The following is a 23,567-nucleotide window of genomic DNA, read 5'->3' as shown; positions in this document are numbered from 1 at the left end:
ACTTCCATGTCTCCACCCTTCCTGTCTTTGATAATATTTTCTTATCAAGATTTTCAGGGCTTGTACTGAACTCATAAAACCCAGACCATATCTGAACTGCAATATATGTTTGTGTTAAATGCAAAATTATTAATCCATGATTATTTTTGAATACTTTTAAATAAAATATAGTCTCCCTAACTTATGGCATTCTTTATTTTATACATTTGAATAAAAATAACAACCTTCTATCTTTGAATACTCTTATTAGAAAACGGGTCTGGTGGTCCTTTTTGTATTAGTTTTTTTTCCTTTCAATATTTGTGTTTTTGTTTGTTTTTTAAACTTCCTGGGTTGTTACAAAGCATGATACGTTTCTCTGTTAAATGTTGAGAAATCTTTGTAGTGCCAGTTGTTGCAATCATTGCTTCAATACTTTCAAAAATGATTTAAAGGGACACTGAACCCAATTTTTTTTCTTTCTTCTTATTTACTTCTATTATCAAATGTTCTTCATTCTCTTGGTATCTTTATTTGAAATGCAAGAATGTAAGTTTAGATGCTGGCCCATTTTTGGTGAACAACCTGGGTTGTCCTTGCTGATTTGTGGATAAATTCATCCACCAATAAAAAAAAAAGTGCTGTCCGGAATTCTGAACCAAAAAAGTCTTAATGCCTTTTTCAAATAAAGCTAGCAAGAGAACGAAGAGAAATTGATAATAGGAGTAAATGAGAGAGAGCATGTAATTTTAAGCAGCTATCTGAATCACGAAAGAAAAAAAAATTGGGTTCAGTGTCCCTTTTAATGCTTGTTTAAATCTATACATTTTGCAGAGCCCTTGCTTATTTTCCTTAAATCCTTTTTCTCCTGTAGAGAAGCTGTTTAGTTTGATTTTTATAGTGTGCCTAAAGCTGTATTACTTTGACGTTAGGAAGGACAGATAATGCAATTACATTTTTAATTGGTTCTATTTTCATTGTTTTCTTATTTCTACACAGCAGACAAATACAAATCCGTCAGCTTCCATTATTCTACTATAAGTACTGCTGCTTTAAAAACCTTAAAATGTACATCTAGAACAGGGTTTGACAAATTCCCCCAGTTTTGTTTTCTTATTTTGTGATTGATGTATTTTTTCCATTAAACTTGCAGAACAAAAATCATCTCCAAGACCTTAGATCAGATGCATGTCTCCTGTCAAACCTATTCCCATGCATCCCACCTAAAGGGACAGTCTGCATGAAAATGTACCCATTCCCCAGTTTTGCATAACCAACACGGTTATATTAATATACTTTTTACCTCTCTATCTAAGCCTCTGCAGACTGGCCCTTTTATTTTAGTGCTTTTTACAAACTTGCATATTAGTAAATTAGTGTTGGTTCCTGCATAATTCCAAAGGAGTGAGCACACTATCTCTCCTCTCATTAATAAAACAATGTTAGTTGTGCAAAGCTGGGGGGTGAGTAGTAAAGGAGTTTTATAGCTTTAAACAATAAAAACAAATCGTAGACTGTCCCTTAAAGGAACAGTCAAGTCCAAAAAAAAAATCATGATTCTAATGGAGCATATCATTTTAAACAACTTTCCAATTTACTTTCATCACCAATTTTGCTTTGTTCTCTTGGTATTCTTAGTTGAAAGCGAAACCTAGGAGTTTCATATGCTAATTTCTTAGACCTTGAAGACTGCCTCTAATCTAAATGTATTTTGACAGTTTTTCACCACTAGAGTGCGTTAGTTGATATAGATAATATTGTGCTCATGCACATGAATTTACCGAGGAGTGAGCACTGATTGGCTATAATGCAAGTCTGTCAAAAGAACTGAATTAAGGGGGCAGTCTGCAGAGGCTTTGATACAAGGTAATTACTGAGGTAAAAGGGGTAGTATTATAACGGTTGGTTATGCAAAACGGGGGAATGAGTAAGAGATTATCTATCCTTTAAAACAACAACAATTCTGGTTTTGACTGTCCCTTTTAAGTAATCTGTTCTGTGCACTAAAATGAGCTTTTTTTTTAGCTTGCGGTTCCACAAGATAGAATATACAACATGACGAACAGATGTGATGTCATTGACTAATGCAGGATACTAGCTACAAGTAGGGATGCACCGAAATTTCGGCCGCTATTTCGGTTTTCGGTTTTTTTGCCTGTTACTTTCGGTAAAATTATTGTATAGCATGTTTCAAATTTTGATGCTAGCCTAGAGCTGCTGTTTAAGTTTATTACTTGACTTACTGTTCTGCATATAATGAGTTTTCTAGGACTATACTTTATTTGGATAATTGGTAAAAAAAACTGTTAAATATGATTCTGTTACATAGAACTAAATGAAGAATAATACAGTATATTGATATTTATAATTGTTTTAAGTAGGGATGCACCAAAATTTTGGTTGCAGAAACATTTTGGCCAAAAATGGCATTATTTTTTGCCTGTTTTTTTTTCTTGGTAAAATTATTGCGTACCATATTGTTTTAAGATATTTTTGTCCAATTTTAGTGTGTTACTTTCAATAAAAGGGTGGGCTTTTTTATTGGCTCTAATTATGCAAAAAAATAAAAAAGATTAATTTCAATAAATACATTTTCGGTATCCATTTCGGCCAAGTGCATCCCGGATTTTCGGATTCGGTTTCGGTCCAGAATTTTCATTTCGGTGCATCACTAGCTACAAGTGAAATAGGTAAATGGAGGCAGTCTAGACAAACAACGGTTATATCTACAGTACACTATAAAGCTTAAATAAGAATTGCATATACTTATAACTCATGAGTGAACATGCAAGTATCAGATATCTTTTATTATCCACATAGTTACAGCTTAGGTGACTTATTATTACACCAGTCTTTATCCCATAAAATCTGTCTCCCTACTAACTCTCATAAGCTAGTGCTAGCTTAGTAAGGAAAAATATGCTCTTTAATTCCAGAGACACTGGATTTCAAGTCTCGTCAACATTATGCACAAAATAAACACAATGCACATATGATTAACCTCTTAAGGACATATGACGAATATTTTTAAACTATCCTATATTGTCATACATTCAGAGCAATGTTAAAATAAAATGTTCTTTAGATATGGAGGCATATTGAATTTTGCCATGATTGTTTTCTTGGGCTTCATTATGTATGAACTTGGCAAACCCAAGCCCCATGGTGGCTTAAACTGTACCAGCTATGTGGATTTGTGAACCTTGATGGTACTGCCGTACAACCTGCAGCCTTTGATTTACTTGCCCATGGTCATGTGGGCAGCAGCCTCCTAGTTCTCAGGTACAGCTTAGAAGAGATGTGTCATTGTAGTTAAATGGTCACATCCATGGGTAGCATTGGTACTGGTGGCATTGCTAAGTGTGTCCTCCTGGGTCTCTGTAGTGTCAGTCTGCTTAGGGGTCTGGTGCTCTTCTGCTGTGAAAGTGAGTTTCAGGGTTGTGTGTAGTGGGGCACAAAATCCGAGGGAGATGTGGGGGGGGGGGGGGGTTTAAGTTTTTAAAAAACAAACAAACAAAAAAACGGTTGAGAGCGGACAAGCAATAGAAAAGCCCATTGTGAAGAAAGAACCAATAATAGACAGATCACAAAGTCCGTAAACTGACAATTGAGTACTGGCTTTTGTCAGAACCAGCCTGACATGCCAGTGTGATGCTAAGAAGGTATCTGGGTCAGTGGCACCCTGATGAGCATCACATGTAAATAATGGCAGGGCCTTCCTGAGTGTATAGAGCAGACCTTTATTGGAGTTTGGCTTTGCTAGAGGCACCGACTTATCTGTGCAGCATCCTTTAAATGAGACCAGACCTTGAAGTAAGGTTAAGTGCTATGGAAACAACAAACTGCATTATCTGAAATGAATGACAGATTGTAACAATGTCCCAGCATTATATCTCTATTGACGCACTACACTATATATTTATTTTTCTTTGCATAAATGTTTTGTATGTGATCTATTTATATAGCCCATCTGGGAGTTTTTGTTTTTTTTGTGTGTGCTGATTTTCAGGCTCCTAATCAAGCCCCAAAGTAGCAGATGAAGACCCAAGTCTACAGATTCCTGCTTGCCCCTGTTTGTGTAATGTCTTTGCATATGCACAGGGGGAAAGGGTCTGCTCTTCCTGCTTTCTCGGCTCCTTTCAGTGGGTGTCCAGCCTAACCTCATTAACACTGTTCAACTGGGAGCTTCTAAGTAAGATTTAAAAAGCTTTTACCCTGGATTTTTATATCAGTCTCTGTGCATATGCTTCTTTGTAGCACTGTCTATTACATGCAGTTATATGAAAATTGGATTATACTGCCCCTTTAAAGGGACAGTATACTGTAAAAAAAATTCCCTTTTTAAAGGGACAGTCTACACCTTTTTAGTTATCTTAGTCTTACCTTAGATTAAGCTGCAAATAGCCCCATGCACCCTTTCTATATTATTCAGCAGTTACAGTTAAAAATACTGTATATTATAAAGAATATTGTTTCTGGCCACTTTATAATGACTGCCAAACTCTGCCCACTGATATCACTATGGGCTGCATTAAAGGCTCACTAGTTGGATTCAACAGACTGTCAATTCTATTCAGCAGATTGACTAGACGCAGCCCAGATCGTGATGTCATCAGTGAGTGGAGCTTGGCAGCTGTTACAAAGTAGCCAGAAACAATATTCGTTTTAAAATAACTTTTTTACCAGGAGGCTATTTGCAGCTTTAATCTAAGGTAAGACTTTAAGATGACTAAGGTGTAGACTTTCCCTTTTAAATATATTTCCAATTACTCGTTATACCAGCTGCAGATTATAGAATGTATGAGAAATTGTATTTTTTAGGTTTTTGTATATATGAAATTTCTAGTTTTGTGCTTTGAAACCACAACCTACTAAAATGGGTTGAGCTTCCAGGTAAAATAAGATCTCATTATGTTATTACTTTGTGTACACACTATTGCTTCCTTATCTTATATTTGTCTGTAAGCAAAAGCTCAGTACTTAGAGAGAACAATGGGGAAATTATACATTTTTATTAGGTATCTTTTTTTTCACCCCACCTGGAGTGTTATTTCTTCTGCTGGCTGTGTTTACATACACTGTCAATAGGCTGGACAGTTTACTCAACTTTCTCCACTTTAATTTGTTCCTAATGATCCCCTTTACTTACTGGAGTGTATTGAATTGTTTGCAAGTATTTCCTTTACCCATATATTTGCTTTTGAAATGGTTGATTTAGCCTGTGGTATCCCCACCTATTCTGAAAGTTTCGGGCCTTAGGTCCAAGCTATAGATAAGCTGTGTAAACACAGTCAGCAGAAGAAATGGTACTCCCAGTGGGGTATAGAAGAGATAATGTAATAAAATGTAAATTTGTCATTGTTCTCTGCAAGTATTGGTCTTTGGCTTATGCATAGATATAAGATAAAGAAGCATGTATATGTACACAATGTGATAAAGTAATATCTGATTATATCTACAAGCTCAACCCATTCTATTAGGTTATGGCCTGAAAACACATCAGCTATTTCATATACACAAACGTTAAAAAGCAAATTTTCATACTTTTTTATACTCTGCAGTTGGTTATAAAAGGAATTGGAAACACAATTATACAGTATACTGTCCCTTTTTTAAGTATGGAAACTTTCAGTATAGTGGGGATTCCACAGGCTAAATCGGCTATTTCAAATACTGAAATAAGTGTAAACGAGCTACTTGTAAAAAATGTAATACACTTCAGCAGGTAAAATGGATTATTTGGAACAAATTAAAGGGGACAACATTTTTGGATAAACTGTCCCTTTAAGGTTATGTAGAAATCTTTTACCCAGTATTATCTGTTCCATAAAGGGATGGTAAAATGTCCACAGGTTGATATTCATTTGTTTATAACCTAAAGTAATCTGCTGATGTTGATATATTAGGCATGCACACATCTGAGATTGTTACGTGCAGTTAGGGCTTCTCTAAAAAAAAAAAAAAAAGAAAAAAAAAAGATACTTTTAAACTCTAGATTGCTAAGTAAAGGTTTTAAAATGTTTTCAGTTAAAGCACAACAAAACTGACAACTGCTGATGCCTGACAATAATAAAAATAACAAACTGCTAGCAATAATTGTTGGAGGGGATGTGGCCAGGAGGGAGATATGATATATAAATGGTGGAGCTGTGATATATTATCACCATTCTGGAAACGGGCTCATGCTGTAATATGTAAAATTATTGGCCAATCTGTTTCAATTCTCCTCGGTAGTCTTATTTAATTCTCTTCAAGAAATCTCTTGTAAAATTCGAAGAAACTTAACCCAAATCATGGTAAACACGGCAAAAAAATTGATCTCCAAGCTATGGAAAACGCCACAAATACCCTCAATAGTGAATTGGGAGATACTGGTACACAGACTTAATATTAGAGAGATATCTTAAGAATGGCACATTAGATGTAATGTATATCATGATATGATGGTTTTTTTAATGGGAACAATATCAGTATTCACAAAACAGATGTCCCCCTAATTTACAAGATGTTTAATTAGATAAGTATATAACCATGTTCTCTTCTTACCTCTTTAAGATTATAGGTTAAGGTAGTCCTAGATATGTTGCATAATATGATCGTGAATGGCAATTTGTTTATTTAGAGTAGTTTAGAATTATCCACAACAAGTTTCCCCTCCCTAGACCTACCCTTTTTTTTTTCTATCCTTCATTAAAATACTTGGATCTAACTGTTGCAGGAAATCTCGTTATGTACTCTTGGTGACTATTTTTAAATGCAACCACAAAGACTAATGGAACCTATATGAAGAAGTTGTATTAAGATCACTTTACCTGTAAACGAATTTTACATGTGACTTTCTGCTCCACTGTTTTAATACATTGTCTTTAGTTGCAATTTTTTTAAATTACATTTTTATTGATAATATTGCAAAATAAACACTGTGTTCTTGTGTAGCCACATGGAAATCCTTTTTTATATTTGTCAGTTATTGCAATGCCAATACAGATGAGACCCTTTGTAGAAACTTGTTTGCTGTTTAAAAATATACCTCCCTAATAATCCAATCCCTAGTGTTTGCATAACAAACATATTAAAAAATATTAATATACTTTTTACCGCTGTGATTACCTTGTTTCTAAGCTTCTACAGACTGCCCCCTTTCAGTTCTTTTGACAGACTTGCATTTTAGCCAATCAGTGCTGACTCCTAGGTAACTATAGGAGCACAATGTTATCTATATATGGCACACATAAACTAGTGTTGTCTAGCTGTGAAAAAACTGTCAAAATTCACTGAGATAAGAGGCAGCCTTCTAGGGCTTAGAAACTAGCATATGAGTCTACCTTGGTTTAGCTTTAAGCAAACAATACAAAGAGAACAAAGCAAATTTGATGGTAAATGGAAAGTTGTTTAAAATTGAATGCAAAGTTTAATGAGTGTCCAGTTGAGTTAAAAATACTCCTAAAAACAGGGGCACTTTCATTAAACTTTACATTTTAATTACTTACCTTTTTTCCTTAGAACAGCAGACTGGCGATCGTCTGCACGCAGCTCCTGCTGTACTTAGCATATCGATGACAAATCTGGCTTCCTTCAATCATTGCGTGGCCTCACGAGGTGGATGCCTTGGTACACTCAATGATTGGAGGAACCCGTATTAATCACTGATATACTAAGTACAGTAGGTGCTGCGGGAGGAAGATCGCCGGTCTTCTGTCAAAAGGGAAAAAGAGTATTTGAAGAGTTTATGTAAAGTTTAATGAATGTGCCCCTGTTTTTAGAGTATTTTTAAAAATCGGGCACTTTCTCATTAAACTTTACACTTTAAGTTCCCAATCAAAAAATCTAAAGCATTGCAGTTCACAAATTAAACACGTCAAATATATTACATTATAATATACTGTTCATTTTCTGAGGTATGGAAATTGAATTTAAAGAGACGGTCATGCCCTATTTGAATCATATTTTTTTTTTTTTTTTTTTTTTTTTGGACTTGTCATCTTAAACTTTCCAATTTACTTTTATCACCAATTTTGCTTTGTTCTCTTACTATTCTTAGTTGAAAACTAAACCTAGGAAGTTTATATGCTTAATACTTAGACCTTGAAGGCTGCCTCTAATCTGAAAGCATTTTGACATTTTTTTTTTTCACCACTAGAGGGCATTAGTACATGTGTTTCACATAGATAACCTTGAACTCACGCATGTGAATTTACAGAGGCTTGAGCACTGATTGGCTAAAATGCAAGTCTGTCAAATGAACTGAAATAAGGGGGCAGTCTGCAGAGGCTTAGATACAATGTAATTACAGAGGTAACACATGTATAACAGTTTGTTATGCAAAACTGGGGAATGGGTCATACAGGGATTATCTATTTAAACAACAAAATTATGGTGTTGACTGTCCCTTTAATCATTTCCATGTTTGTTTGACTTCACAAATCCAGGTTGTATGTAGAGACACAAACTAAACATAATATATAAATATGCACACACCTACCTTGTTCGCTTTACACTAAACCAGTAAATACAGGAAATTTACATAATTTACAAATGCATGATAAACAATGCAAGTCTAAACTTAAAATTAGATTTTTTTATATATATATATAGTATGTATGTGTGTATATGCATGTATGTATGTTCTCCCTGACAAATTTCAAAGTTTGCTATTTCCACTCCTCCTCTATGGGACAGCCATCAGCCAATCACAAATGCATATACTTATGTTCTGTGAATACTTGCACATGCTCAGTAGGATCTGGTGACTCGAAAATTGTAAATATAAAAGATTGCACTTATTTTTTTTTTTTTTAATGGAAGTAAATTGGAAAGTTGTTTAAAATGACATGCTGTATCTGAATCATGAAAATTTAATTTAACCTGAGTGTCCCTTTTTAATGGACGTAATTTGGAAAGTTGTTTAAAACTGCTCTATCTAAATCATAAAAGTTTTTAATTTTGACTTGATTGTCCGCCTAATTTGTCAGGTATTGAAATGTACGTAATATAGTAAAAAGGTGTAGGGAGCGCTAAAAAGCTAGGTATATGTATATAAAAAGGCAAGTGATATAACACACAATATATTTAAAGAAAAAATTAAATAAAAAAGCGCTAGAGTGAATAGCCCCTAAGCCTCTTCCTCAGACCATCTTCTTCCTAGATAGTGTATTTAAAAGAAAAGAGGCGCTAAGAAATATAGCACTAGGGGTTAATGATCCAAGGAGAAATGGATATTATAACAAGTGTCTTCTTAAATGCTCCTAGGGGGGGATCGATATTAAATGTGGTAACAAATGTCTTAGCTGTTCCTAATCGCAGATATGATTCAATGATACTAACAGCTAAATATTCAAAAAGAGGAAATTGCTTTTTAACAATTTAATATCCACAATAAAAATGCACAATGCAATATATTTCTTCATAAAAAATAAAAACATAGAATGGATAAAAGAAAAGAGTTGCAACACTAATAATTCCTAAACAGACATAAAATGTGTCAATATATTACACAAAAGCTCCTAGTATTAAAGGGCCACTGAACCCAAAATCTTTCTTTCATGATTCAGATAGAGAATAGAAATTTAAACAACATTACAATTTACTTCTATTATTTATTTTGCTTCATTTTTTTAGATATCCTTAGTTGAAGAAAAAGCAATGCACATGGTGAGCCAATCACACAAGGCTTCTATGTGCAGCAACCAATCAGCAGCTACTGAGCATATCTAGATATGCTTTCCAGCAAAGACTATCAAGAGAATAAAACAAATTAGATAATAGAAGTAAATTCAAAAGATGTTTAAAAATGTGGGTTTCATGTCCCTTTAATGTGCGTAACAGGTTATAGATATAGATGATATCTTTATAAACTACCAGCCAGATTATAAAGATATTATCTATATATATATATCTCTTGAAGAGCACTACTACTACTGGAAATAAGTTGCGCAAGTTAAGAAGAAAATAGAAGTAAAAAGTGTGACGTCACTAACACTCGCCCCCTTTGCCGACAGGCGGTTTGGAGTCAGACGGAGGTGCAAGGTAGAGGGTAAGCTTACCTACCGGAACCTTTTTTTCCCCAGGAGCATATTGTAACCATGGAAAGAAGGATGTGGTAAATTATTATTGGGAGGTTTAAGAGAACGCTCAGAAAGACCGGATACAACAGTCTTTTAACCCCTTAATGACCACAGCACTTTTCCATTTTCTGACCGTTTGGTACCAAGGCTATTTTTACATTTCTGCAGTGTTTGTGTTTAGCTGTAATTTTCCTCTTTTACTCATTTACTGTACCCACACATATTATATACCGTTTTTCTCGCCATTAAATGGACTTTCTAAAGATACCATTATTTTCATCATATCTTATAATTTACTATAAAAAAAAATATAAAATATGAGGAAAAAATGAAGAAAAACCACACTTTTTCTAACTTTGACCCCCAAAATCTGTTACACATCTACAACCACCAAAAAACACCCATGCTAAATAGTTTCTAAATTTTGTCCTGAGTTTAGAAATACCCAATGTTTACATGTTCTTTGCTTTTTTTTTGCAAGTTATAGGGCAATAAATACAAGTAGCACTTTGCTATTTCCAAACCACTTTTTTTCAAACTTAGCGCTAGTTACATTGGAACACTGATATCTTCCAGTTTTTAGAAGACATCCCAAAGTATTGATCTAGGCCCATTTTGGTGTATTTCATGCCACCATTTCACCACCAAATGCGATCAAATAAAAAAAATTGTTCACTTTTTCACACATTTTGTTACAAACTTTAGGTTTCTCACTGAATTTATTTACAAACAGCTTCTGCAATTATGGCACAAATGGTTGTAAATGCTTCTCTGTGATCCCCTTTTTTCATAAATAGCAGACATATATGGATTTGGTGTTGCTTTTTGGTAATTAGAAGGCCGCTAAATGCCACTGCGCACCACACGTGTATTATGCCCAGCAATGAAGGGGTTAATTAGGGAACATGTAGGGAGCTTGTAGGGTTAATTTTAGCTTTATTGTAGTGTAGTAGACAACCCTAAGTATTGATCTAGGCCCATTTTGGTATATTTCATGCCACCATTTCACCACCAAATGCGAATAATTAAAAAAAAAAGTTAAATTTTTCACAATTTTAGGTTTCTCGCGGAAATCATTTACAAACAGCTTGTGCAATTATGGCACAAATGGTTGTAAATGCTTCTCTGGGATCCCCTTTCTTCAGAAATAGCAGACTTATATGGCTTTGGCGTTGCTTTTTGGTAATTAGAAGGCCGCTAAATGCCGCTGCGCATCACACGTGTATTATGGCTAGCAGTGAAGGGGTTAATTAGGTAGCATGTAGGGAGCTTGCAGGGTTAATTTTAGCTTTAGTGTAGATATCAGCCTCCCACCTGACACATTACACCCCCTGATCCCTCCCAAACAGCTCTCTTCCCTCCCCCACCCCACAATTGTCCCTGCCATGTTAAGTACTGGCAGAAAGTCTGCCAGTACTAAAAAAAAAAAAGCTATCCTTGATAAAAAAATTTTTTTTAAAAAAAAGGCATATTTACATATGCTGCTCTGGAGGATCCCCTCTAACTTATTAGTAGCCATCTTTGGTACTGGCAGCTGTCTGCCAGTACCCAGTTTATAGTAAAATATTTGAGTTTTTTTATTTTTATAAATATTGTTCTGTAGTGTAGCTTGCCCCCCCCAAAAGACCAACCACCCACCCCACCCCCAGATCTCTTAGATCGAAAATACTTTCGATCTTTTTGCCCCTCACTGCAACTTTTTTCACATACTTTTTCTGTAGTGTAGCGGTTCCTGCCCGCGCGCACCCGGCGTTCCCGCCCACGATCCCGCCCCCTCCACATCATACGGCCCATCGATGGCCGCCCACCCGCCTCCCAGACTGGCTCCCACCCACCAACGAAACCGGCCATCGATGTCCGGTGCAGAGAGGGCCACAGAGTGGCTCTCTCTGCATCGGATGGCCAAGGGGGGTTATTGCAGGATGCCTCGATGTTGAGGCATCACTGCAATAACCGGAAAGCAGCTGGAAGCGAGCAGGATCGCTTCCAGCTGCTTTACAGATCGAGGATGTACGCCATACGTCCTCAGGTGTTAAGTGTATTTTTTTTGAGGACGTATGGCGTACGTCCTTGGTCGTTAAGGGGTTAACTAAGGGTAAGAAAAAAAATTGTTGGACACGGTCTGGACTTTATATATCCCTACTTGGACGAACCTTTGAAAAAAAATACTGACTTGATTTGTGATATTAATAGCTTGTTTATAAAAGCATTAAGCCGCACCTAACACATTGTTACTATCTGGCATCTGCTATATTGTTACCACTGATATTTATCAATCAAAAGCAAAGCATTGCTGAAGTGGAAAAAAGACATTGTTCTATATGTTTTTAGAGGATATTACCATTATTGCGGCTAAAGAAAAACTTTGACCAAATCAAAAGAAAAAAAGTAATTACTACAACTACTACAAGATAACGGTTCTAACATGGACTTTACAATGCTAAAAATTAGTAATCTCCTAAGTATCTATATCTATCTCCTTTTATGCACATTAATGCTAGGAGCTTTTGTGTAATATATTGACACATTTTATGTCTGTTTAGGAAATATTAGTGTTGCAACACTTAGCTTTTATCCATTCTATGTTTTTATTTTTTTTATCTATTCTATGTTTTTATTTTTTTTTATCCATTCTATGTTTTTATTTTTTTTTATCCATTCTATGTTTTTATTTTTTTTTATCTATTCTATGTTTTTATTTTTTTATGAAGAAATATATTGCATTGTGCATTTTTATTGTGGATCTTGTGTATATTAAATTGTTAAAAAAAACAATTTACTCTTTTTGAATATTTAGCGGTTAGTATCATTGAATGCTATCTGTGATTAGGAACAGAAGAAGACATTTCTTACCACATTTAATATCCATCCCCCCCCAGGAGCATTTAAGACACTTTTTATCACACTTGTTATAATATATAATATCCATTTCTCCATAAAAAAACACACACACAACTCTTACACAAAATCTATACACGCTAAATATTTATAAAAGAGTTATGTGCACATATTCTAAAGGAGTCCAATTAACAAGTATGACTCTGCAGATGGATAGCAGCAAATGTGGATTATATTCTCTATATAGACCCGTAGAGGTATGTGTGTATGTGGCCACAGTGCATTAGCATGCTGAGGTATGTGTGTATGTGGCCACAGTGCATTAGCATGCTGAGGTATGTGTGTATGTGGCCACAGTGCATTAGCATGCTGAGGTATGTGTGTATGTGGCCACAGTGCATTAGCATGCTGAGGTATGTGTGTATGTGGCCACAGTGCATTAGCATGCTGAGGTATGTGTGTATGTGGCCACAGTGCATTAGCATGCTGAGGTATGTGTGTATGTGGCCACAGTGCATTAGCATGCTGAGGTATGTGTGTATGTGGCCACAGTGCATTAGCATGCTGAGGTATGTGTGTATGTGGCCACAGTGCATTAGCATGCTGAGGTATGTGTGTATGTGGCCACAGTGCATTAGCATGCTGAGGTATGTGTGTATGTGGCCACAGTGCATTAGCATGCTGAGGTATGTGTGTATGTGGCCACAGTGCATTAGCATGCTGAGGTATGTGTGTATGTGGCCACAGTGCATTAGCATGCTGAGGTATGTGTGTATGTGGCCACAGTGCATTAGCATGCTGAGGTATGTGTGTATGTGGCCACAGTGCATTAGCATGCTGAGGTATGTGTGTATGTGGCCACAGTGCATTAGCATGCTGAGGTATGTGTGTATGTGGCCACAGTGCATTAGCATGCTGAGGTATGTGTGTATGTGGCCACAGTGCATTAGCATGCTGAGGTATGTGTGTATGTGGCCACAGTGCATTAGCATGCTGAGGTATGTGTGTATGTGGCCACAGTGCATTAGCATGCTGAGGTATGTGTGTATGTGGCCACAGTGCATTAGCATGCTGAGGTATGTGTGTATGTGGCCACAGTGCATTAGCATGCTGAGGTATGTGTGTATGTGGCCACAGTGCATTAGCATGCTGAGGTATGTGTGTATGTGGCCACAGTGCATTAGCATGCTGAGGTATGTGGCCACAGTGCATTAGCATGCTGAGGTATGTGTGTATGTGGCCACAGTGCATTAGCATGCTGAGGTATGTGTGTATGTGGCCACAGTGCATTAGCATGCTGAGGTATGTGTGTATGTGGCCACAGTGCATTAGCATGCTGAGGTATGTGTGTATGTATGGCCACAGTGCATTAGCATGCTGAGGTATGTGTGTATGTGGCCACAGTGCATTAGCATGCTGAGGTATGTGTGTATGTATGGCCACAGTGCATTAGCATGCTGAGGTATGTGTGTATGTATAGCCACAGTGCATTAGCATGCTGAGGTATGTGTGTATGTGGCCACAGTGCATTAGCATGCTGAGGTATGTGTGTATGTATAGCCACAGTGCATTAGCATGCTGAGGTATGTGTGTATGTGGCCACAGTGCATTAGCATGCTGAGGTATGTGTGTATGTATAGCCACAGTGCATTAGCATGCTGAGGTATGTGTGTATGTATGGCCACAGTGCATTAGCATGCTGAGGTATGTGTGTATGTATGGCCACAGTGCATTAGCATGCTGAGGTATGTGTGTATGTATGGCCACAGTGCATTAGCATGCTGAGGTATGTGTGTATGTATGGCCACAGTGCATTAGCATGCTGAGGTATGTGTGTATGTATGGCCACAGTGCATTAGCATGCTGAGGTATGTGTGTATGTATAGCCACAGTGCATTAGCATGCTGAGGTATGTGTGTATGTATAGCCACAGTGCATTAGCATGCTGAGGTATGTGTGTATGTATAGCCACAGTGCATTAGCATGCTGAGGTATGTGTGTATGTATAGCCATAGTGCATTAGCATGCTGAGGTATGTGTGTATGTATGGCCACAGTGCATTAGCATGCTGAGGTATGTGTGTATGTGGCCACAGTGCATTAGCATGCTGAGGTATGTGTGTATGTATAGCCACAGTGCATTAGCATGCTGAGGTATGTGTGTATGTATGGCCACAGTGCATTAGCATGCTGAGGTATGTGTGTATGTATGGCCACAGTGCATTAGCATGCTGAGGTATGTGTGTATGTATGGCCACAGTGCATTAGCATGCTGAGGTATGTGTGTATGTATGGCCACAGTGCATTAGCATGCTGAGGTATGTGTGTATGTATGGCCACAGTGCATTAGCATGCTGAGGTATGTGTGTATGTATGGCCACAGTGCATTAGCATGCTGAGGTATGTGTGTATGTATGGCCACAGTGCATTAGCATGCTGAGGTATGTGTGTATGTATGGCCACAGTGCATTAGCATGCTGAGGTATGTGTGTATGTATGGCCACAGTGCATTAGCATGCTGAGGTATGTGTGTATGTATGGCCACAGTGCATTAGCATGCTGAGGTATGTGTGTATGTATAGCCGCAGTGCATTAGCATGCTGAGGTATGTGTGTATGTATGGCCACAGTGCATTAGCATGCTGAGGTATGTGTGTATGTATGGCCACAGTGCATTAGCATGCTGAGGTATGTGTGTATGTATAGCCACAGTGCATTAGCATGCTGAGGTATGTGGCCACAGTGCATTAGCATGCTGAGGTATGTGGCCACAGTGCATTAGCATGCTGAGGTATGTGTGTATGTATAGCCACAGTGCATTAGCATGCTGAGGTATGTGTGTATGTATAGCCACAGTGCATTAGCATGCTGAGGTATGTGTGTATGTATAGCCACAGTGCATTAGCATGCTGAGGTATGTGTGTATGTATAGCCACAGTGCATTGATTTCCGTTGGGGGAGGAGTTTTGCAGTGTACCTGCATGCAGGTGTTGTGAGAGGACGCCCTACTATCAGCTCCCCGCTCTCTGCCACTTACCTGGGAAAGCTTGCCGAGGTTTTTGAGCGTGGCACTCTGCAGGGTTTCAACCTGCTCGAGAGTTTGAAGTCTACATTAGCCGTCATGGCTGCGACTGCACTGCAGTACAAATTTTAAATTTTCCCTACAAGCTACAGCCTTACCAAGAAGGAGCTACCGACCGGTGTTGAAGTAAATAAGGAAAGGCGCCGTCCTGAACGGCTGAGGCTTGCAGCGGCTGGATAAGGTCTCCCAACAGTCCCGGTGTCTGGTGCACGAGTACAACAAGACTCCCTGAGAAGGTGAAGCGGACCTGTCGGACCCGGGTACATCCTTAGACACCGCCCGGGGGAATCTGGAGACAAGCTGTTGGAAAATACCGGGAGCGCTGCGGTCATCTGTATATACAGCCGCACCATCCAGAGCCGGCAAAGAGCGCTGTAGCGGAGAGCGAAGATTCACATCTATGTCAGGTCAGACTCCCTCACAGGCTTTTTGTATCTGCATAAGAGGCTTGCACGTTGTTATCTGCTGGTATTATCTAAGCCCGTTGCTGATTAAATCATCTCTGCTATATTAGAGATTTTTTGCTGGAGAAAGGCTCAGCAGTATTACAAGAGAGCACTATTATTTAATGGTGCTGTGAGAAGTTGCTGATTCCTGGCTTGACGAGCCGGCTCTCTGGCTACACATTGTTACTTTGTTACTCGAGCAGAACTTGCCGAGTCGCCCCTGTTGTGTAATTCCATCTGTGATTTGGAGACTTGTCACTAAGGAGGTACTGGGCAACTTGTCTCATCTTCAACAAGACTTTTTTCAGCATATCCAGTTTTGGGGAACATTTGTGTCTTGCGGGGGCACTAGTAAGAAAGCTCAGCTGTAAATTGATTACATTAACTTTGTTGCCAGTGGTTACTATACAACAGAAGTTCATTGAACTGGGGGCAGAATTAGACGCTGTGACAGTCGCTATGCGTGTGAACCCCCCTAATTGTGTTATCTGTGGTCTGTTAGTCCTATGGCTGGATAAAGGAAAGATCTAAGGAAACAACTTTAGAGGCTGAGGCTATTGCTAAGGGGTTTATGGATAAATCAGCTTGAATAAGATGTACCGCCAGGGATAAGAAGTGTCCTTTTCTCTGAGGCTGTGGATTTATAGTTTACTAAAATGTCATATTACATGTATTTTTCTTTGAGATGTTACAATGCCAAGTTAGAGATCTAACACTTGGGTTCAGAAATTTATGTTTTACTAGAGTAGGGTTTATATACCAGTTGGAGGAGGTGGATGTGATTCTATCATTATTATTATTTTTGGGTATTTAAGTGTGCATTTAACAATTGCTTAGACCCAATATTAACTGAAGATATAAAGAGATAAATAGAATATTAGAATACAAGTTAGTCAAGGGGTAAAAATCCTCTCCAAGTAAAGGTGTTAAGCAACAGTCGTCCCCTATTAAACAAAACTTAATTAAATATTTTACCAAATAAGAATTTTCTTAAAGACGATAAGAACGGTTCTAACTGGGTCAAAGTGTAAACGACTGAAATGTTTGTTCTTGTGATTTGTGCTTGCCATGTCATTTGAGTTTTGGGCTGCACTATATCTGTTGCAAATTGTTCATATGCAGTTTTTTTTTTTTTTTTTTTTTTTTGACTTGGTGATTGCTCTTTTTCTGCCGATTATGTTATAGGCTGGCTTTTCCCAGTAAATTAAAATAGTTTTTCCTCTTACACACGCTAACACGTCTTACACCTCAGCACACACTAAAACAAATTCAACTTTATTTGCTATATAATTTTTCTATTTTCATGCACAAACGTGCAATATCTTGCTCTTTTATAAAGAGGACATAAACTGGTCTTCTATCAGCAATATAAAACAACTTTGGTTTTATATATCCAAGCACCTCACTATATACTAAATTCACTTAATTTTTCACGTTAAGGATTCCCACTGTCTGTTTGTAGTGGTTTTTCTTCTTTTCACTGATCTGAGAGTGTTTGACACTTTTTTGTATTCTTTTTCTTCTTTTTATTATCAATGGAAAAATTTATTACGCAAACAAGTTCTAATTCCCCGAAAATGCCAGCAAAATCGAAAGATAAAAAAACCAAGTCAGCTGACATTAGTGCAGATATGGTATCAGATATAGGTCATTCAGTTATAGATACTCAGGCCTTAATTGGTCAACTATCAGCCATTTTCTCACCCCATTTGATTCCATTAAGAAAGAGTTAGGAGTAATCTCTTCTGATATTGTAACACTCACTTCAGAAGTTAAACAGTTCTCTATTAGGTTAGTGGAGGCTGAGGAAAGGCTCTCCGTAGTAGAGGATCAGACTAACATACACCAAGGAGTCTTAAAAAAACATGAAGATAAATTAAACAATATGCAATTGCGCCTGGAGGATCTGGAAGATCGCTCCAGGCGCAATAACATTAGAATCATTGGCCTTCCGGAGCTTCCGGAGTTTGAGGATCTTATGACATTCACTTCAATGACCTTGCCACAGGCTCTGGGTATGCCAGAACATTTGCTACCTTTGGTTGTTGAAAGGGCGCACAGAACTGGCCCCAGAAGAAATATGGATAGTGGGGCAGTCAGACCAAGAATGATCATTTTCAGACTCCTGAAATTCCAAAATAAAATAGAATTATTGAACCTTTTTAAGAAAAAGAAAAATTAGCCGGTGATATTCGGGAACAACAAGATTTTGTTGTTTCAGGATTTCTCCGGCGAAACTTCTGCTAGGAGGAAGGTTATGGCGCCATTCTGCACTCAATTGATAAACAAGGGAATAAATGCATGGTTGATGTACCCGGCCAGAATTGTAATAGATGATAAAGGCAGTAGACAAGTATTTAATGAAGTAACAGAGATTACTGAATTCTTAAAATCGGTGGGATAGTAATGAAATGTATAGATTGTATTAGAAGTGTTTGATCATCCAGGTTGATGTATAGAATTAGGATTCCTAATTGGTCTAATTTTGTTTGGTTTAGTTATTTTATGGTGGTTTTTTTTTTTTTTTTTTTTTTTTCTTCTTCTTTTCCTCTTCCTCTCTCCCTGTGTATTTGCTTTAGATGGAATAAGGGAAGATGGCTTGATATTAAATAAGAATGACAGGGAATGTTAGGATGTTGTCCTGGAATGTGGGGGGGGGTATCATCCCCAGTAAAACGTAAACTAGTGATTAAAACCCTAGGTAAAAAACAGCCTGATGTGGTTTGTCTTCAAGAAACCCATTTAAATGAGACAGAAGCAGCTAAATTTAAGATCAAATGGGTGGGAGAAGTAATATCTACTAGAGGTTCAACAAAAAAATGTGGATTAGTCATACTATTGCACAAAAAACTAGATTATAAAATAATCAAGACAGAGATCGATAGTCAAGCAAGATGTATTTTACTTCAAATAGTAATTAATGACATCAAGTTTGTAATCTGCAACATATATGCGCCAAATAGACTATCAGTGAAATTTTGGGAAAAAATTCAAAATAAGGTATTTCCATACAAAAATCAAAATTTAGTAATTTGCAGAGACTTTAATATGACGCTAGATCCAGCTTTAGATCGGTTTTCGCAAAGAAATATAGTTAGTAATAGATATAGTGCAAAGTATTTTAAGAAACTCTGTAATAAATTAAAATTGACAGACATATGGCGGATCCAAAACCCTGACAGTCTTAGGTACACATGTGAATCTCGAGCACACAGAACATTTTCCAGGATTGACCTATTCCTGATCTCTGAACCACTGTCTATTTGGCAAGTCAAGCCCGATATTGGAGAGGTCCTGATATCTGACCATGCAATAATATCTTTAACAGTTTTTCTTTCGAACAAATGTAATTCTCAGAATATGGTATTTTCTTTTCCCCGTTTTCTATGCTCTGAGCCTAGATTCTGTGCATGGCTGCTAGTAAAATGGCAGGAATACGCGGCGAATAATGCAGACTATAGAAATAAAATTGAAACTTTTTGGGAAGCGGCTAAAGCCGTGCTGAGAGGTGAGATCCTTGCTTATCTAAATGTTCGGTCAAAAAAGATTAAAGCTAGGGAAGTCATGCTGGCAACAAGTGTACAGGAGATGTATATACGGGTACAACGGGATCCCTCACACCAAAATTGGGACAATTATACTGTTACTAGAAAAGAACGCGATCTTTTCCTAAAACAAAAACTGATAGCTGAGGAAATTAGATTAAATCGTTTCTATAGGGGATTTCATGGGAGGTCAGCTAAATTTCTAGCTAGTCTCACTAAATGTAGAAAGAAGAAAAATTTCATATCCGCCATTAAAGATAATGAGAATAGATATTTTGAAACTGAGAAAATTTGCGAAAGTTTAGCTTCTTACTACCAGAGGTTATATTCCACAGTAGAGATAGATATGGATAGGCAGGAGAGATTCTGGGCTAAAATAGTGACTCCACAAATTTCAGCTGAGGATTTGATGGCATTAAATGAACCTATAACTAAAGAAGAAATTGATAAAGCTATTGATAAATTGAAAGGCAATAAAGCAGCTGGCCCTGATAGATTTCCATCTGAATTCTATAAGTGTCTAAAGGAAGAGTTAGTACCAGTATTAGAATTGCTTTATAATAAGTATTATTATACAGAAAGCATGCCGATTTCAGCTTATTTTACAATGGCCAATATCTCCCTTATATTAAAGAAAGATAAAGATGCAGAGGATCCGGCGTCTTACAGACCAATATCGGTCTTAAACGCTGATTATAAGATTCTAACAGCTATTTTAGCCAATAGATTTTCTCTGTGTTTACAGAAACTCATTCATCCGGACCAAACGGGGTTTATGACCAACAGGAATTCAAGCAAGAATATACGTAAACTAACAACTTTCCTAGACTATGCTTGGAATCAGGAGCAGCCAAATAGAAGATATGATATGGCAGTCTTAACACTAGACGCAGTTAAAGCTTTTGATTCCATAGTATGGGAACATCTATTCACATCACTAGGAAAATTCGGCATTAGAGGGAATTTTGTAAAATGCATTCATAGAATATATTCTAACCCTATATCTCACCTAGTGGTAAACGGTACTATCTCTTCCAAAATCTTTATGCAGCGGGGTACACGACAAGGATGTCCCCTATCTCCTCTACTGTTTAATACAGCACTAGAACCATTTGCAATTCAAGTGAGAAAGTACCTTACTGGAATCCCCCTGGGTACATCTCGCTTGAATATATTATTATATGCAGATGATATTTTACTTTTTTTAGAGAATTTACAGCATTCCATTCCAATTTTGATCCAGCTTCTGGAAGAGTTTAGCTCGTTCTCAGGTTATAAGGTCAATACCGGGAAAAGCGAATTGATGATTGTCGGCAAATCTCCTTTAAGCTTATCTATTAATACTTTTAAAGAGGTAGAATCCATTAAATATTTAGGGCTTGTATTACACAAAAACCCTAAATACTGGTACACTGATAACTATATCTCTTTATTTCAAAAAATTAAAGTGGATCTACAATTGTGGACTTCTTTTCCACTGTCTTTAATGGCGCGGGTCAATCTAGTTAAAACCATTATTCTTCCTCTGCTGCTGTATCCTCTACAGAATTTGCCGATATACTTACGTAATACTGATTTAAGGAAATTGTGTTCCCACTTTTCAAAATTTATATGGGGGAATAAAAAAACCTCGCATTTCCTTAGCAAGACTTTCACAAAAATCAGGTGCTGCCGGGTTATCATTTCCTGACATTAGATTGTATAATATTGCCTCATTATTGAAAATTGCAATTTATTGGCTGGCAAAGACAAATATCTATGCCACATATGAAGAAGAATCCTTTTTGATCCATCCTTTCGCATTGGCAGCTATAATTCACTGTCAACCTAAACAGCTCCCTTCTAATGTCTCTATAATGATTACATTTAAAAATATAGTTCTTGCATGGCATAAATTTTGTAAAATATTGGAGATAGATTCTTCCCTTTCAGAATTTCTTCCTATTCAGGGTAACCCTCTCTTTCTACCAGGAATTAATCAGAAGGTTTTTAAGCTATGGGCAGAAAAAGGATTAAATCGGGTTTGCCAATTATTTGGCTCAGACGAGTTAGTACTTCAAGGGGAAACCTTGTTTGCCGCATTTAATTTGCCCAGATCCGATTTATTTGCATTTTTTCAAATCAGACACTTTATCTCTGCTCAAAAATGGAGGTTACCTTTGTCCATTGCATGGTCTGAGGTCAGGACTCTCTTACAAAGATTTACTGCCGGCATTACATCAATTTCTCTGATATACGACATAATGTTATCAAAACAATCTCAAGTCATAATGGATAAGATCTGTAACTTTTGGTTACCGTTAATCCCAGATATAGATCAGGATAAAATTTGCCTGAGCTTTTAATAACTTAGATAAGTGCTTAATACCTTCAAATTGGAATGAATCACATATGAAATTCATAAATGATTTTTACCAATATCCAGCGAAAATTGCCAAGTACTATCGGGATGGATCCGCTGAGTGTCCAAGATGTCACTACCAAGATGCTGATCTGTTTCATATGTTTTGGGCTTGCCCCAAGATAAGACAGTTATGGCAAAAAATCACATACTGGTTTAATAAAGTTCACAACTCTTCTATCTCCCTCACATTCCGGGATATTGTCTTATTATTTAATACCTCTAATAGTCAAGTGTGTTGTTGGACATACCCCTTAAATATTACAATATTAATTGTAAGACTTTGTATACTAAAAAGCTGGAAAGCCAGAAGAGCGCCCTCGCTCTCTACAGTTACCCAAATGCTACAGGAACAAATTCTCTTTGAATCTTACCATCTTCAGTCTTTGTCTGAAAAAAGAATTAAGAAATTCTTATATGCTTGGTACTCCATCATTAAGACATATCCTCTAACTATTCAAAAACAGATATTAGCACCCTTCCTTTCCTCTCTTAGTTTCATTGAGATGGTCGTATTAGAATTGTTTCCATATACCTGGATTAGAAATCCAACCGAGGTATAAATGTAGAGAGTAATAAGATCAACTCAAGAAAATACTTTATTATAATTCATTACTCCCCCCCCTTTTTTTTTTTTTTTTTTCGTCTTGTCTTTTTTCCTTTTTCTTTTTTATGTAAGCTAGAGAAAAAAAAAATGCAGACAGATGATTGTTATATGTTTTTGTAGACTCAGGTGTCGAGTATCTTTTAATTTGTTTAAGATTGAAAAATTATGTAAATGACAATGCGACAAGATTCTTTGTATATTGTACTGTATATCCTTTTCACTGTTGTATTATTAATCATTGTTTTTTGTTACATTGAATGATTCGGCAAATAATAAAGAGATTTAAAAAAAAAAAAAAAAAAAAGCCACAGTGCATTAGCATGCTGAGGTATGTGTATGTATAGCCACAGTGCATTAGCATGCTGAGGTATGTGTGTATGTATAGCCACAGGGCATTAGCATGCTGAGGTATGGGTGTATGCTCAGCCACAGGGCATTAGCATGCTGAGGTATGGGTGTATGCTCAGCCACAGGGCATTAGCATGCTGAGGTATGGGTGTATGCTCAGCCACAGGGCATTAGCATGCTGAGGTATGGGTGTATGCTCAGCCACAGGGCATTAGCATGCTGAGGTATGGGTGTATGCTCAGCCACAGGGCATTAGCAT

General features: G+C 37.1%; 1 protein-coding gene across 1 annotated transcript in view; it reads left to right on the top strand.

The window, feature by feature from the left end:
- The window catches only part of PRKAA1 (protein kinase AMP-activated catalytic subunit alpha 1), a 144,695-nt gene that overhangs the window by 1,012 nt on the left and 120,116 nt on the right, over positions 1-23,567 (top strand). The gene's annotated exons all lie outside the window — the stretch shown is intronic.

Source organism: Bombina bombina, chromosome 2 (assembly GCF_027579735.1).
Source record: "Bombina bombina isolate aBomBom1 chromosome 2, aBomBom1.pri, whole genome shotgun sequence".
Classification (NCBI taxonomy): domain Eukaryota; kingdom Metazoa; phylum Chordata; class Amphibia; order Anura; family Bombinatoridae; genus Bombina; species Bombina bombina.
Note: the sequence above shows the minus strand (reverse complement) of the source record. Positions and strands in the feature narration are given on the sequence as shown.